This window comes from Poecilia mexicana, unplaced genomic scaffold (genome assembly GCF_051168715.1).
Source record: "Poecilia mexicana isolate PSO_F unplaced genomic scaffold, ASM5116871v1 scaffold_10, whole genome shotgun sequence".
Classification (NCBI taxonomy): Eukaryota; Metazoa; Chordata; class Actinopteri; order Cyprinodontiformes; family Poeciliidae; genus Poecilia; species Poecilia mexicana.
Genome location: NW_028263379.1, coordinates 2,478,591 through 2,493,866, shown reverse-complemented (window position 1 = coordinate 2,493,866; position 15,276 = coordinate 2,478,591). Strand labels below are relative to the sequence as shown.

The 15,276-nt window shown below is 45.1% G+C and overlaps 2 long non-coding RNA genes across 3 annotated transcripts in view; one reads left to right on the top strand and one right to left on the bottom strand.

The window, feature by feature from the left end:
* The window catches only part of LOC106911700 (uncharacterized), a 407,869-nt gene that overhangs the window by 323,714 nt on the left and 68,879 nt on the right, over positions 1–15,276 (bottom strand). The gene's annotated exons all lie outside the window — the stretch shown is intronic.
* On the top strand, positions 7,248–13,914 carry LOC148156662 (uncharacterized). Of its 2 annotated transcripts, none has more exons than XR_015764415.1 (2): positions 7,248–7,388; positions 13,633–13,914. It is a non-coding gene; the product is annotated as an uncharacterized LOC148156662 (long non-coding RNA). The 2 variants fall into 2 exon arrangements; XR_015764416.1 differs by lacking the exon at positions 7,248–7,388 and adding an exon at positions 8,885–11,159.

Here is a 15,276-nt window from a genome sequence, read left to right as displayed (position 1 = left end):
AAAAAATAAAAAATTCCCTTCTCACCCTCCGCGGGTGGTCTCTTTCATCCTCTGAGCTCCTCTCCTCCTTCTGTGCAGTATCTTGGCTGTGCCTAGAAATGTGCAGTTCTGCCCCGAGGGCCCCGATGACCACTGGCACCACTGTGGTCTTCACCTTCCAGGCCTTCTCCAGTTCCTCTCTGAGGCCCTGGTATTTCTCCAGTTTCTCATGCTCCTTTTTCCTGATGTTGTGGTCACTTGGTATTGCTACATCCACCACAACGGCTTTCCTCTGTTCTTTATCCACCACCACAATGTCCGGTTGGTTCGCCATTACCATCTTGTCTGTCTGGATCTGGAAGTCCCACAGGATCTTAGCTCGGTCATTCTCCACCACCTTTGGGGGTGTTCCCCACTTTGACCTCGGGGCTTCCAGTCCATATTCGGCACAGATGTTCCTGTACACTATGCCCGCCACTTGGTTATGTCGTTGTTGGTTATGCCAGCATCTTGCACCCTGCTGTTATGTGCTGGACTGTCTCAGAGGCCTCCTTGCACAACCTACACCTTGGGTCTTGTCTGGTGTGGTAGATCTGAGCCTCTATTGCTCTGGTGTTTAGGGCCTGTTCCTGGGCGGCCAGGATGAGGGCCTCTGTGCTGTCCTTGAGTCCAGCTTTCTCCAGCCATTGGTAGGATTTCCTGATATCAGCCACTTCAGTTATTTGTCGGTGGTACATCCCATGTAGGGGCTTGTCCTCCCATGATGGTTCCTCCAGCACCTCGTCCTCTGTTCCCCATTGTCTGAGACATTCGCTGAGTCTGCTATTGTTCCCTCTGGGAGTGAGACCTCCTCTACATGGATGACATCAAGGAGTTGGTGTTTGGCTCAGGATTGTGCGCCCTTCAGTTAGTGCTTCAGGTATGGGCATCTGGCTGTACTTCTTAGGTACTGGTTTTTCTTATATGCTGAGTTGTATATCAGCTCATTGGTTTCTGTTATGGTGTTGGTAGGGATTGTTCTCAATGCTGCATTCACATCTTCAATGAGACTTTCTGATGGTACTTCACTCAACCGTTGTAATTGGTGTCGGGGTTGTCTGGTGTTCATTCGGGCCAGACTCTCAGGTCAGTTGCTGTCTCGTTCAGCTTTGATAGTTCGTTCATTACTGGGTAGTTAACTCCCCCCTGACCTTACATCCAGGCTCCTCCCTCTTGCCGTAGCATTTGTGTTGTATCTCGTCAATCTCAAGTTGTGATAGCAGTTGCCGTTTGCAGATGTTGGAACACTGAGCTACTAGTTGTTTGGCAGTCATTGTAGACTGTGGGTGTCGAAGTAACCATTCCACCCTCAGTCTTTGCATGTAGCCCTGTAGTCTTTGCAAGTAACTAGGGTTACTTGAGTAGTAGCATTCCAACAGATCCATGTTTTCGTCTCTCGCCCATTTCCGTCTTGTTCCAGTAGCCCATTTTTCATCAAGGTGCTCTGGTTCCCCAGCACCTGACGCAGACCTTGTTTGGCCGGGCGACGTCTGAGCCGGCATGTTATGCATATCAATGTCTCTCATGGTATGAGGTAGGCTATATAGCTCCAAGGGTCTTGCCTAGGGACCCACACTGCATAGCTCAATTGCACTGTTGTAACTTGCCCCAGCCTGGATTCGGTGTCTTACCCACTGTGCTATACAGTCAGCTATATATATATATATATATATATATATATATATATATATATAAAAATAAAAATCTTGTAAGGTTTCTGAGGAACTGTGCAACACTGAGTTAATTCTGAGAAATATGTACCTACCGCTGGACTGAGATTTTGGCGATTGCATGAGTTCTCTGTTGTCTTTGGGAAAAGACTATGAGCCATTTCTCTTGCTAGCTGGGGCGCAGTAGCGGGGGGGTGGGGTGATGACAATTCTAGGGGCCCTGACCAACAGGGGGCCCTCCACAATTTAATTATTTATTTTTTGTTCATAGAAATTAAAAAAATAAAAATAATCGGGGCCCTGTCAATTACAAAATTAATCAAATTGTATTTTCAAAGATTGTTTTTAGCAGTAAAAATTTTATGTTCCCACTCTCAGATCAAAAAACACACATCCGTATTTGCCCTGAACCCCCCGCCCCCCTATTTGCGTTAAATGGTTCGTTCCTGCTTGGAGTGACGCTGTTCAGCTGCAGACAGACAGTGGAAGACACGAACAATTGTGGCAGTTACTGTGCTGCTAAGAAAAGTTATAAAATCAGGTTTTCAAAAAAAAAAAACAGAGGGAGAGAGAGAAAAAGGCAAGAGTGTTAATTATAACCCAGTTTTTCTCCAAGAGAGGTGAGTAGACTGTGAGATTGTCAACCATTTAGCATAATTAGCTTAGCTCCATTTCACTAGCATTTAAGAATTAAGGAAAAAAATTACCAGCATGTTCATATATTTAACTTGTCCCTTGTACCTATTACCACGTCACTTCTAACCTGTTCTCTCCTGAGTGAAATTAAAGCTACAATATGTCACTTTTATATAAATATTTTTTTCACATATTTTTTAAAACTGTCATTATGTTGTGACAGTACGGTATGAAAGGTAATCTGTGAAAAAACTATTTCCTCTGCCTTCTCCCAGTGCTAGAAACAACCAGTCAGTGGCAGGAGAGTTTTAGTGCTGTCAATCACAATCTCATGTGGTGCTGCTCATCCTTCCTTCCTTTCGATTTGTGCCGTGCTGCAGCTAGCATAGCATAGAGCTGTGCAGATTAAACTGTGAATGCTCAGTTTAGTTAGCATAGCTACCTAAACTATACCAATGATGGCAGATGAACGGTTTCTTGTAACGATAAGTTGTTTCTCCACCATTAGCACATTTAGCAATGAGTGAACAAGGATGATTGACAGCGCTAAGAGCATCCTAATAGTTCTGATTGGTTGATTTGGTCAGAACGGTGCATTACTTTAACCAGTAATAGTAATTCAGGAAGGAGATGGAGGAGATTGATTGTTTTCACAGATTATCTGTCTCATAACAAACTGCTACGACATCGTGACAACTTTAACAAATATGAAGAAAACATATTTTTTATTAAAGTTATGTACTGTAGCTTGAATAAAATGCAACTACATAGCATTTTTGAGAAGTCTGGATTGCTTTATGTGTAGTTTGCACGTTGCTTTTGACTGTTGCTCATGGGGGGAGAGACATTTCAGTATCTAAAACTAATAGAAAAAATTTAAGCAACCTACTTGCATACCGGATGTGGACTGTTGGATGTTAAATTCATGAGCAGTAAATATTGTGCTAATTATCAGTATTGAACCAAAGAAAGCAAGGCAAATGCAAGCCTTTAAAATTGTGACGCTTTTTATGGGTCAGATAGACTCAAAAAATTCTAACAGCAGCTGCGCAGGGGGGCCCAAACAAATTTTTTGTCAGGGGGCCCAAGATTCCTGGCGGCGCCCCTGCTTGCTAGTGCATGACATGTGCGATTGTTTTGGTTATATTTACCCAGAATGCTTTGCTCTGTAGTCCATTTCCTGCTTTCTCTGGTCAGCTTGGCGTTCAGATATGAATTCAATCTGCACCAGAGTTCACTTCAGCAGAGCCGAGATTCTTACTGTTGCTTGTGTGTGAGTCGTTTCTGTCATGCTCCTGTTTCTTGTTGGTGTTTCCCTCAGCAGCTGCTCCGGGTTGCCTGGTCTCATGTTTGCATGCAGCCCTGAACCCTCAGGGTACTGCTGGAAACCACTGGCTCAACCTGTTTTGGTGCTGCAACACACTGAAGTGTCACAATGTGTGGCCCTTGAGTGAAACAACTGGCCTGGTGACAGGCTGCAGCAGTGGCCACTTTAACTCATGTGACTGCTTGTGTTTGCCTTCCTGACTTAATAACAAGGTTGATCAGCCAGCAGGACCCTGCCGCCTTCCATATTTCTGCCTCAAAGAGCCCAGCCAAGGCTGCTGGGTACACACCAGTGAGTGTTCCTGTTCTAGGTGGGTGACATAGCATTCATTGCCTATTGTTGGTGTGTGTGGGTGCGTGTGTGTGTGTGACAGTGGCTACAGTGTGCGGGTGAGGGGTTGCTCACCTTAAGCGAGCAGGGTGTAATTTAAAGCAACTAGAGCAAATCCCTCCCTCTCTGTTTGTCTCACACACTCTCTCTTTATTACACACACTAGCAGGCAGCTGATTGGTGGAGATTACTAAAACATCCTGGCTGTCCCAGCAGCGCCCTGCCAGCCCTCCCGACAGGCTATGGGTGTGTACGCAGTCAGGGTCAGTCATGCCCAATCACCCAAAGAGAGGATGTCCTTTAAGAAGACATTAAGCATGCTCAGAAGCTTACTCTGTGAAGTAATTTAAGTGGTTATTGTTGAAGAAGATTTTAGGTTATAATATTTCCTAAGAAAACTCTCTGGCTCAATCTTCTTCGATCCCAGGTTTTCCCGGCGGGCCGCGTGTATCCACACAGAAAACAACAATGAGTGTAGACGTCACAGAATTACAGAGTTTAATCCAATAGAAGACAACGTATGAAATTACAACAGAAACTGCTGAACAACAGAGACATTAATTTACCTGAGACAAATGGAAAAGAAGAAGGAAGAAAGAAAGGAAAGCAAAGACGTGCAAAGACATCTTTGGAGAATTGCAAGAGTAAATCTGATTTGTTACTCCTGTGTAGAAAGTTTTATAGTAAAAGCGTATTCTTGTCTTTAATTTATTCAAATAAGGCGTACCTTTGCTCATCCAACAGCTATCTCTGACCCTTTTTAAAACTTCCTGCAAGTCACGATCTAAGACCATTTGTGCCCATTGTTTAAACAAAGTCAGAGCAGAGCTTCTCCTGAACTCCTGCTGTTTTATGGCTTTTCACAAATGAGTGTGAAAAGCTGGAACTTCTCCTGATTGTTTCCCACACAGATAAAGGGCAGTTCAAAAGATCTAGCAAACCATCTGCAGTAACTACAAGTAACATAAAGGTCAATAGGCCAGAATAAGTTACTAATTTCAAAACTATAATTAAGCTATTTCAATCAAGACATGTTAAGCTTTAAAACTAGCAAACTTTAAATTTATTTTCTTAACATTATAATGAAATGTTTTTATGAATGAATTTTTGATGCAGAAATGTTTGCAGCTTGTAACTGAGAAGTTGTAGAGAAAAAAATCCTAGAGTTTTGCAATTTTACAGTCTTTCACAAATATAAAACAGCAGTTATAGTTCTTCAACTTCTTAAGGACAAAACACAAATTGTATTCTTTGAGTCACACTTTAAAGTAGAGATGTGCCGATCAGGTGTTTTACTGCCAATTCCGATTCCCATCACCCATGAGGGCCGATCTCGGCCAATCACCGATACCAATCACATAATTATTTTTTTTAATCATAAGTGTAGCTGGGTCTATATTAATAGTTGTATATTTCCACAAAATGTGTTCTTTCATGTATTTGTCTCCTTCTACTTGACTGTTGTTGTGTTCCTCTGTGTCTACTAAAAGGGGTTTGGACCTCCAACTCCGCCTTATTTTCTTCTTCTTTTGTTCAGGGTCCTCCAGGACTATTATAAATATTAAGTTATTAATTTCTTCTTCCCTTTTGTTATTCGTTCCACTGGGGAGAGGCAAGTTTTATAATCTATTTTAATCCTTTCATTTATATTGTTCAAATGTTTATTTTTCCTTCTGTATTAATGATAAGTGTTTGGATATTTTTATTTGAGTTGCTATTACACCTTTATGTCATTTGATGCATGCTAACTATTATTTTGTATAGATCGTGTTGGAGAACTGGAGCACATGCTAGATGCTAATGCTAATATCTCCCGATAGACAGGTACGTTAGCAGCCTTTTTGTTATTCGTTTCACTGGGGAGAGACCTGGTTGGAGAACTGGAGCACATGCTAGGTGCTAATGCTAATGTAGTGGTATAGAAATGTATGTAATTCTACAAATAGTTTCCAGGTGAGGAGTTCCGGTTCTTAGGTGGGCGTGGTGTATATAAGGGAGCTGCAGCGCTCATTCAGCATGTGTCGTCTTTGTGCTCCCACTGTGTGGTTTGTGTCCGGTGGAATCTGGCAGCGGAAAGCAACAAATTGCTGGCTGGTGCATGTTGTGCTGACGATCTGGTGGTAAAACGCCTCAGCGCTGCGCTCCTCTTCCTCGGTCTGCGAGTGTGTGTGTGTGTGTGCGTGTTTGTGGATCGGCAGTTGGACCATTGCTGCTCTGTCTACGTTCGTTTCCCGGATCTGCTCTGTCTACGTTCGTTTCCCGGATCTGCTCTGTCTACGTTCGTTTCCCGGATCTGCTCTGTCTACGTTCGTTTCCCGGATCTGCTCTGTCTACGTTCATTTCCCGGATCTGCTCTGTCTACGTTCGTTTCCCGGATCTGCTCTGTCTACGTTCGTTTCCCGGATCTGCTCTGTCTACGTTCGTTTCCCGGATCTGCTCTGTCTACGTTCGTTTCCCGGATCTGCTCTGTCTGCATCCGTTTTCCGGACCTGCTCTGCTCCTGTCTACGTTTATCTCCCGGATTTCGGCACAATTGTTTTTAAAGTTGGACTGTGGCGTTATCCGCCCTCATTAAAGCGGTGTTTGGGGTGTGGCGTCAGCGCGCCCATTTCACCTCTCGCTGCGGTGCGGCAAGAGGACCACGCCTGGGCCTGATGTTTTAACTTGTATTATCTGTTTTCTATTTCTTTTACTTATTTTGTCTACAGCCTTTTTTTTTTGTTCTTTATTTAGTCAGGGCTGATATTATTCTTTTTGAGATTATTATATTGGTTAACTGTCTGTTTTTGTTTGCAGTTGCTGAGGCCCGGTGGCGGTGTTGGTGTGGTGACGGTGTCCTCCTCGTCTGTGTGCTGTGATTTTTGAGTTTGGGGTGTCTCACTGCGTCTGGTGTTAAAAGGTTTTTTTTTTGGTTTGCTGTGTTTGGTGGAGGTCGTCCCCATATCGCCCCCTCCGGCCGGTAACCTCAGCTGCTGCAGTTTTTTTATTTTCTTTTGACTTATTTTGATTTATTGTGTCATTTTTAAAAACATTTTTTAAAAAAAGAGAATTTAATAAAACTACTTTTATAACTGTGAACTGTCTCAGATGTTTTAAATCCCTGCATAACCGAACCTGTGTGCCTCCGACGAGAGGTAATATTCCCTGGGTGAAATTCCCAGGGTGGCGTTGTTGAGCAACCTATTAGAACTAAAATCCCACAAAACCCGAACTACCATCTAGTGTCGCCACATTTTTGGCGTTGTTGGCAGGATTATGCTTTTTATGAACATCTGAGACCAGTGTTTGTGTTTTTCAATATTTGTGTTTGTGTATTTTTTTTTCTTTTTTTCCCTTTTTTTTCTTTTTGTGCAGATTGACCGATCCAGAAACAGAGCAGCAGTGGTTCCATGTAGAGCTTCAAAGTGGTGGGTGAGGTCTTAATAGTTTAACCTTAGGTTGTTTTTTTTTTTGTACTGCAGTAATCATAAGCTTGCTATAATGGAAGAAGAAATTCAGGAACTTAAGGACCTGGTAGCAAGCTTAAGAGCTGACAACGAGCAGTTGCGACAGGGTCAGGCTAGCTTGGGTGCTCAACCGTCCACTTCTTCGGCATCGGCTAATGCCCCTCCTACGCCTAGTCTCCCTGTAGCAGAGAGACTGATTTTTGTGCCTAGGGATAGGAAATGTCCCATCTTTAGAGGAAGGACAGGCATAGGATTGAGTGAGTGGATGGAGGAAGCAAAGGTGTGTATGAGAGCGCGACATCTATCTGTTGCTGACCAAGCATTTTTTCTGTTCGATCATTTGGATGGAGAGGCTAGGAATGAAATAAAGTATCGCTCTAGTGCAGAGAGAGAGGACCCTGCTAAAGTGTTTGAAATCTTACAAGAATTGTATGGCTGCTCAGAGTCATATGTTGCTCTCCAAGAGGCCTTCTTTTCCAGAGGACAACAAGAGGGGGAGAGTCTTCAGGAGTTCTCCCTCGCATTAATGGGTCTTATGGAGAAGGTAAAGCAACGCGCACCTGCTGGTATGTTGAATTCTGAGACGCTGCTAAGAGATCAGTTTGTTGAGCAGGTGTTGGATGGTTCCCTGCGTCGTGAGCTGAAGCAGCTGGTGCGCGCGAGGCCGGACAGCACTTTGCTTGATGTTAGGACTGCAGCAATACAGTGGGAGCGCGAAGGGGTACCTCATCCTGTGAGAAGCCGTAGTCAGTCGGTTCCTTCAGTTTATGGTGTCCAGTATGGGGTTCATGGTGGTCCTCAGGTAGCTTCTTTGACATCAGCAACAGAAATGAGTCAGATGAGGGAAATGCTAAAGCGTCAGCAAGAGCAGCTCCAACAGCTTAGTGAGAGCATTTCTCAGTTGCAGAATTTCCGTCGTACTAACCGTCCACCCTTTGCTGGTCCAGTTATCTGTAGGCGGTGTAATCAGCCTGGTCATTTTGCACGAGAGTGTGATGGGGTGCGTGCCCCTCGTCGAACCCAAGTTCAGTCAGATTCAGCTACTCGGCCCCATTCTGCTTCAGCGGCGGAAAACTAGTTCCCACCGAACTGCAGAGCCACAGTTTAGGTGGGGGTGCTACTGGCTCACAAGCCGTTATTGGGAGTTTGGGTGCTTCTAAATTGATCTCAGCTTGTCCTCATGCAGATGTAATCATGGGTGGTGTAACAGTCGCATGTTTAGTGGATACTGGTTCAATGGTGTCCACGGTCTCTGAAAGCTTTTTTCGTCAGCATATGGAGTCTTGGGGTTTGGAGCGTCTCCATTCGTGTCATTGGTTGGAGCTTAGAGCTGCCAATGGTCTTAAGATTCCTTATATTGGCTATTTAGAACTTGATGTACAACTCTGTGGCAAATTGATTCCCCACTGTGGTGTTTTGGTTGTTCAGGACCCTTGTGGTGAGCGCCCAACTAAGGTCCCAGGTGTTTTGGGGATGAATGTGATCAGGAAGTGTTATCAGGAACTGTTTGGGCTGCATGGTGTAGCTTGGTCTTCTGTGCCTGGTGTTTCTGAGACCCCTCAGTCCGTCATGCAGGCACTGCAGCAGTGTCAGTCTGCCTCCTTACAAGAGCCTCATAGTCCTGGAAGGGTTAAGGTCAGGGGTAAAAAGGGCTGTCGGATTCCTGGTGGAGTCATGAAAATTGTGGCTGCCACATGTTCTGATGGGTACTCAGGCTCTACTGCTCTGTTTGAACCCTTAGAGTCCGGATTGCCTTCTGGTTTGCTTGCTTCCCCTGCCTTGGTTCCAGTAATCAGGGGTACAGCTTATGTGCCCATTATTAATGTTGGTTTGACTGAAGTGGTGTTATACCCTCGCACTGTTGTTGGCACACTGAATGTTGTTAATGTGGTGAGTCTCCCGGCAGGAATTACTGAAGTCCCAGCAAAAGTAGCCAGGATGGGGTGCCAGACGGCTTCAGTTGGTGTGCAACAGCAGGTGAAGGACTTGGATTTGTCGTCTTTGTCTGTGGAAGAACAAGGTCAGGTGAGATCATTGCTCCATCAGTACATGACAGTTTTCTCATCTCATGATGGTGACCTGGGCTGTACTAGTCTGATAGCTCATGACATTCCTTTGGTTGACGATGTCCCAGTTAAACAACGCTATAGGCGTATTCCCCCTTCTGATTATGAGGTGGTGAAGGACCATATCAACCAATTGCTGACTTCACAGATCATTAGAGAGAGTAGCAGCCCGTATGCTTCTCCAATAGTATTAGTGAGAAAGAAAGATGGAAGTATTCGGATGTGTGTTGACTATAGACAGTTAAATAGCAAGACCCGAAAAGACTCTTTTCCTCTCCCACGAATAGAAGAGTCATTGGATGCCTTGTCTGGTGCATGTTGGTTTTCCACCCTTGATTTGGCTAGTGGGTATAATCAGGTTCCAGTTGTGGAGGCAGATCGTCCAAAAACTGCCTTTTGTACTCCCTTTGGGCTGTTTGAATGGAACCGGATGCCTTTTGGGCTCTGCAATGCGCCTAGTACCTTCCAACGGTTAATGCAGCGGATTTTTGGGGATCAACAGTGCCAGTCTGTTTTGTTATATCTTGATGACATTGTTGTTTTCTCTTCAAGTGTGGATCAACATCTGGAGCGCTTGAAGGTGGTGCTGGATCGACTTCTACAACAGGGGCTTAAGGCAAAGCTCAGTAAATGTTCCTTTTTTCAAAAAGAGGTACGTTATTTAGGACATGTGATCTCTGGTGAAGGGGTTGCCACAGATCCTAGTAAAGTTGAAGTTGTAGCTAACTGGCCAACTCCCGCTAAAGCTTCAGAACTTCGGTCATTCCTTGGCTTTGCCAGTTATTACCGTCGTTTTGTGGAAGGTTTTGCAAAACTGGCAGCTCCTTTGCATAGAGTTGTGGCTCAGTGTGCTGGTGCCAAAGCTGGTAAGAAATCAGATTGTGGACTTGCTGCATGTTGGACTGATGAGTGTCAAAAGAGCTTTGAAATCCTGAAGGCTAAGCTAACAACAACACCAGTGTTAGCCTATGCAGATTTCACTCAGCCATTTATCCTGGAGGTTGATGCCAGCCATGGTGGCCTGGGAGCAGTCCTCTCTCAGATGCAAGGAGGCAAGGTGAGACCGATTGCTTATGCCAGTCGAGGCTTGAGACCCACAGAGCGAAACATGGCAAATTACAGCTCCATGAAGCTTGAGTTTCTGGCCCTTAAGTGGGCCATGACTGACAAGTTTAGAGAGTATCTGTTGGGGAACAAATGTATTGTCTACACTGATAACAACCCTCTCAGTCATCTGTCCACCGCTAAATTGGCTGCCACTGAACAGAGGTGGGCTGCTCAGCTAGCATCTTTTGATTTTGAGATCAAGTACCGGTCAGGTCGGAGTAACACCAATGCTGATGCGCTTTCTCGCCAGCATCCACCTGACCTACCAGATGTGAAAGTCATGCTTCCGGGTACAGCTATGCCTAGAGCATTGCAGGAAGCTTTGGGGTTTGAAACAGTTGAGGCAACCCAAGCAGTCGTTGCAGTTTTGCCACAGCATACTACAGCTGAACTTTGTGCTTTGCAGCAGGCGGATCCTGTTTTACAGGACGTGTTGGTGTTTTGGAAGAAAGGACAGCATCCTAGTCGAGAGGAGCGAGCCCAGCTGTCTTCATCCACGTTGGTTCTGCTTCGACAGTGGAACCGGTTTGTCGAGAGAGATGGAGTTCTCTATCGAAAGGTATTTAGGTCCGACGGTGGTGATGTTGTGTTTCAGTTGGTGTTACCAAGTGTGCTAATTAAGGATGTTCTGACCCAAGTTCATGAAGAACATGGTCACCAGGGAGTGGAGCGAACTTTGGCGCTCTTACGGTCCCGGTGTTACTGGCCTCATATGGCCTCTGATGTGGCCCAATGGTGCCAGGCTTGTGAGAGGTGCCAGGTGGCAAAGGATGTCCACCCTAAAGCTTATGGTAACATGGGACATTTATTAGCATCACGTCCTAATGAAATTTTGGCTATTGATTATACCACCTTAGAGCCCACTCAGAATGGCTTAGAAAATGTTTTGGTCTTGACAGATGTTTTTAGTAAATATACTGTTGCTGTCCCCACACGGGATCAGCGAGCGGCCACTGTGGCTAAGGTTTTGGTGTCTGAATGGTTTTATAAGTTTGGTGTTCCAGCTCGGTTGCACTCCGACCAGGGTCGTAACTTTGAGAGCTCACTTATCCAGCAGCTGTGTAGCTTGTATGGTATTGTAAAATCACGCATCACTCCATATCACCCAGAAGGAAATGGCCAATGTGAGCGTTTTAATCGGACGCTGCACAATCTGTTAAGGACGCTGCCTGTGTCTCGGAAGAGAGATTGGCATGCCTGTTTGCCCCAGGTTCTTTATTGTTATAATACAACTCCTCACCAATCTACTGGAGAGTCACCTTTCCTTTTAATGTTTGGTCAGGAACCTAGACTGCCCCTAGATTTCCTGTTGGGTAGAGTTGAGAGTCCAGTTGGTGGTTCTGTCCATGAGTGGGTTCAAGAGCATCAAGCTCGTTTGCAGGTAGCCTTTGATGGGGCTAGAGAGCACCTGAAACATGCTGCAGATCGCCGAAGGCAGGCCCATGAGACTCAGGTGAAACATCTGCCATTAAAAGAAGGTCAATTTGTGTTTTTGCGTGACTTTACTGCTAGGGGGCCTCATAAGACCAGGGACCGATGGAGCTCTGTCAAGTATAAAGTGTTGAGGGCACCAAAGGACGATGGCTCTGTTTATACCATTGCACCTATGAATGACCAGACTAAAGTAAGACAGGTACACCGTACCATGCTGAAGCCTGTGGTTGGTGTTGTTCCTCCTGATCACATTCCTCCTCACAACTTGCCTTCTGTAGAAGAAGGACTGTCTGAGGATAATGGCCCATTTGATTATGATCTGTTTGTTTGTGAACAGCAACCCCTGGTGGTTGCTTCTGACTTACCTTCTAGTAGATCACAGCCTCAAGCTGCATCCCAGGAACCAGGGTCACCATGTGAACCAGTTGTATCCGCTGAACCCTCTACATCTGTGACTGTTCCACCTGTCAGCTGTCCTGAGCCAGTGGCCTTACGTCGTTCCAAACGACAAACTGCTGGACAACATTCTAATGTGTACCATCTCCCACGGCCAGCAGGAGATGCTCTTCCTGGAGGCTCTTCTGCATCCATGTCAAGTGTATCAGCTTTTAGACCTTGGATCTGATAGTTCCAGTTTTGAATTGGCCATCGTCGGGTCGACGATGCAAGAAGGGGGGGTAGAATGTAGTGGTATAGAAATGTATGTAATTCTACAAATAGTTTCCAGGTGAGGAGTTCCGGTTCTTAGGTGGGCGTGGTGTATATAAGGGAGCTGCAGCGCTCATTCAGCATGTGTCGTCTTTGTGCTCCCACTGTGTGGTTTGTGTCCGGTGGAATCTGGCAGCGGAAAGCAACAAATTGCTGGCTGGTGCATGTTGTGCTGACGATCTGGTGGTAAAACGCCTCAGCGCTGCGCTCCTCTTCCTCGGTCTGCGAGTGTGTGTGTGTGTGTGCGTGTTTGTGGATCGGCAGTTGGACCATTGCTGCTCTGTCTACGTTCGTTTCCCGGATCTGCTCTGTCTACGTTCGTTTCCCGGATCTGCTCTGTCTACGTTCGTTTCCCGGATCTGCTCTGTCTACGTTCGTTTCCCGGATCTGCTCTGTCTACGTTCGTTTCCCGGATCTGCTCTGTCTACGTTCGTTTCCCGGATCTGCTCTGTCTACGTTCGTTTCCCGGATCTGCTCTGTCTACGTTCGTTTCCCGGATCTGCTCTGTCTACGTTCGTTTCCCGGATCTGCTCTGTCTACGTTCGTTTCCCGGATCTGCTCTGTCTGCATCCGTTTTCCGGACCTGCTCTGCTCCTGTCTACGTTTATCTCCCGGATTTCGGCACAATTGTTTTTAAAGTTGGACTGTGGCGTTATCCGCCCTCATTAAAGCGGTGTTTGGGGTGTGGCGTCAGCGCGCCCATTTCACCTCTCGCTGCGGTGCGGCAAGAGGACCACGCCTGGGCCTGATGTTTTAACTTGTATTATCTGTTTTCTATTTCTTTTACTTATTTTGTCTACAGCCTTTTTTTTTTGTTCTTTATTTAGTCAGGGCTGATATTATTCTTTTTGAGATTATTATATTGGTTAACTGTCTGTTTTTGTTTGCAGTTGCTGAGGCCCGGTGGCGGTGTTGGTGTGGTGACGGTGTCCTCCTCGTCTGTGTGCTGTGATTTTTGAGTTTGGGGTGTCTCACTGCGTCTGGTGTTAAAAGGTTTTTTTTTTGGTTTGCTGTGTTTGGTGGAGGTCGTCCCCATATCGCCCCCTCCGGCCGGTAACCTCAGCTGCTGCAGTTTTTTTATTTTCTTTTGACTTATTTTGATTTATTGTGTCATTTTTAAAAACATTTTTTAAAAAAAGAGAATTTAATAAAACTACTTTTATAACTGTGAACTGTCTCAGATGTTTTAAATCCCTGCATAACCGAACCTGTGTGCCTCCGACGAGAGGTAATATTCCCTGGGTGAAATTCCCAGGGTGGCGTTGTTGAGCAACCTATTAGAACTAAAATCCCACAAAACCCGAACTACCATCTAGTGTCGCCACACTAATATCTCCCGATTGACAGATTAAATAAATGGAGACCGCCTCCAAACCCAGACTTGATGTCTTGTGGTTTGTCTGATCACCACACAACACACACAACGCAGAAGTCCACCGGTCACATAAGCACTACCGGTTACATTATGTGGAAAAAGGAACCATGAATTCACCTTAATTTAGACAAAAACTTGTTTTTAATAAAAAAAAATTTCCAAGAAAAAAACAAAACAAAATAGGCATTGTGCAAATTGTACTGCTATCGGTAATACTATCTTTAACAGACTGAAAACATATGAAGGCTCTGAAGAGGCCAAATAATGTAAAATGTCAAAATAAAACCTCTCAACATTGCCAAAAAATTCAAGTATAAAACTTAGCATTCAAAGGCAAATACAGGTTCCATTACAATAAACAATCCTGAGTTACTGAATGAAAACTTCCTGATAGCATGGCGGCTAGCTGATTACTGCTAGTTCTGATTGGCTGTTTCTGACTGAGCGGAGTAATTATGCAGAACAGGGAGGAGATCGATTATTTTTTCAGAGATTATCTGTCTCATGTTAAGACAGCGAAAGTTTTAACACGCATGTAAATTTTTTTTTTTTTTAAGTTAGATGCTGCAGCTTTAAACAGGTTCGATGTGAGAGTCACTACCAGGTGGAGCAGAAGCGGCGCTCCGTCTGTGAACCGCGTAGCGGCGGTTCAACAGCGAGAGCAGAACCAGCGTCTTACATCGCAGCTCGAAGACTTAAATTATTTTGCGGGTTATTTGTTTAGCTTTCTGACCGTCATGCTAATCCGGGTGAGTGTTTGTAGCTGTGCGCTGCTTTACCTGCTATCTGATCCTCCATATGTCTTTTTTACTGCAGTGAGCCTCGATACTCCGTCAAGTATGGCATTGTTTTTATGCCATATTAGATTCGTCGTGTTGATGCATTTTAACCTGCTTCACCCCCGACCCCGAGGTAGTTTTTGTCACGAGGTGTGGTGGTTGCGGTGAGGAGAGACGCTGAGACTCAGGTTATGGTGATGAATAAGATGTATTTAATAATAAAGATGCTCGAAACAGTCCAGACCAGGCAGCACGGCAGAAAACAAGCACGCAGCTAAATACCGGTAGCAACTGACAAAACGGACTAGACGGGAGCAAGCACAAACCAGGACTTAACAGTTCTACTGGCCAGTACGGACAACAAACTTAGACATTGCCAT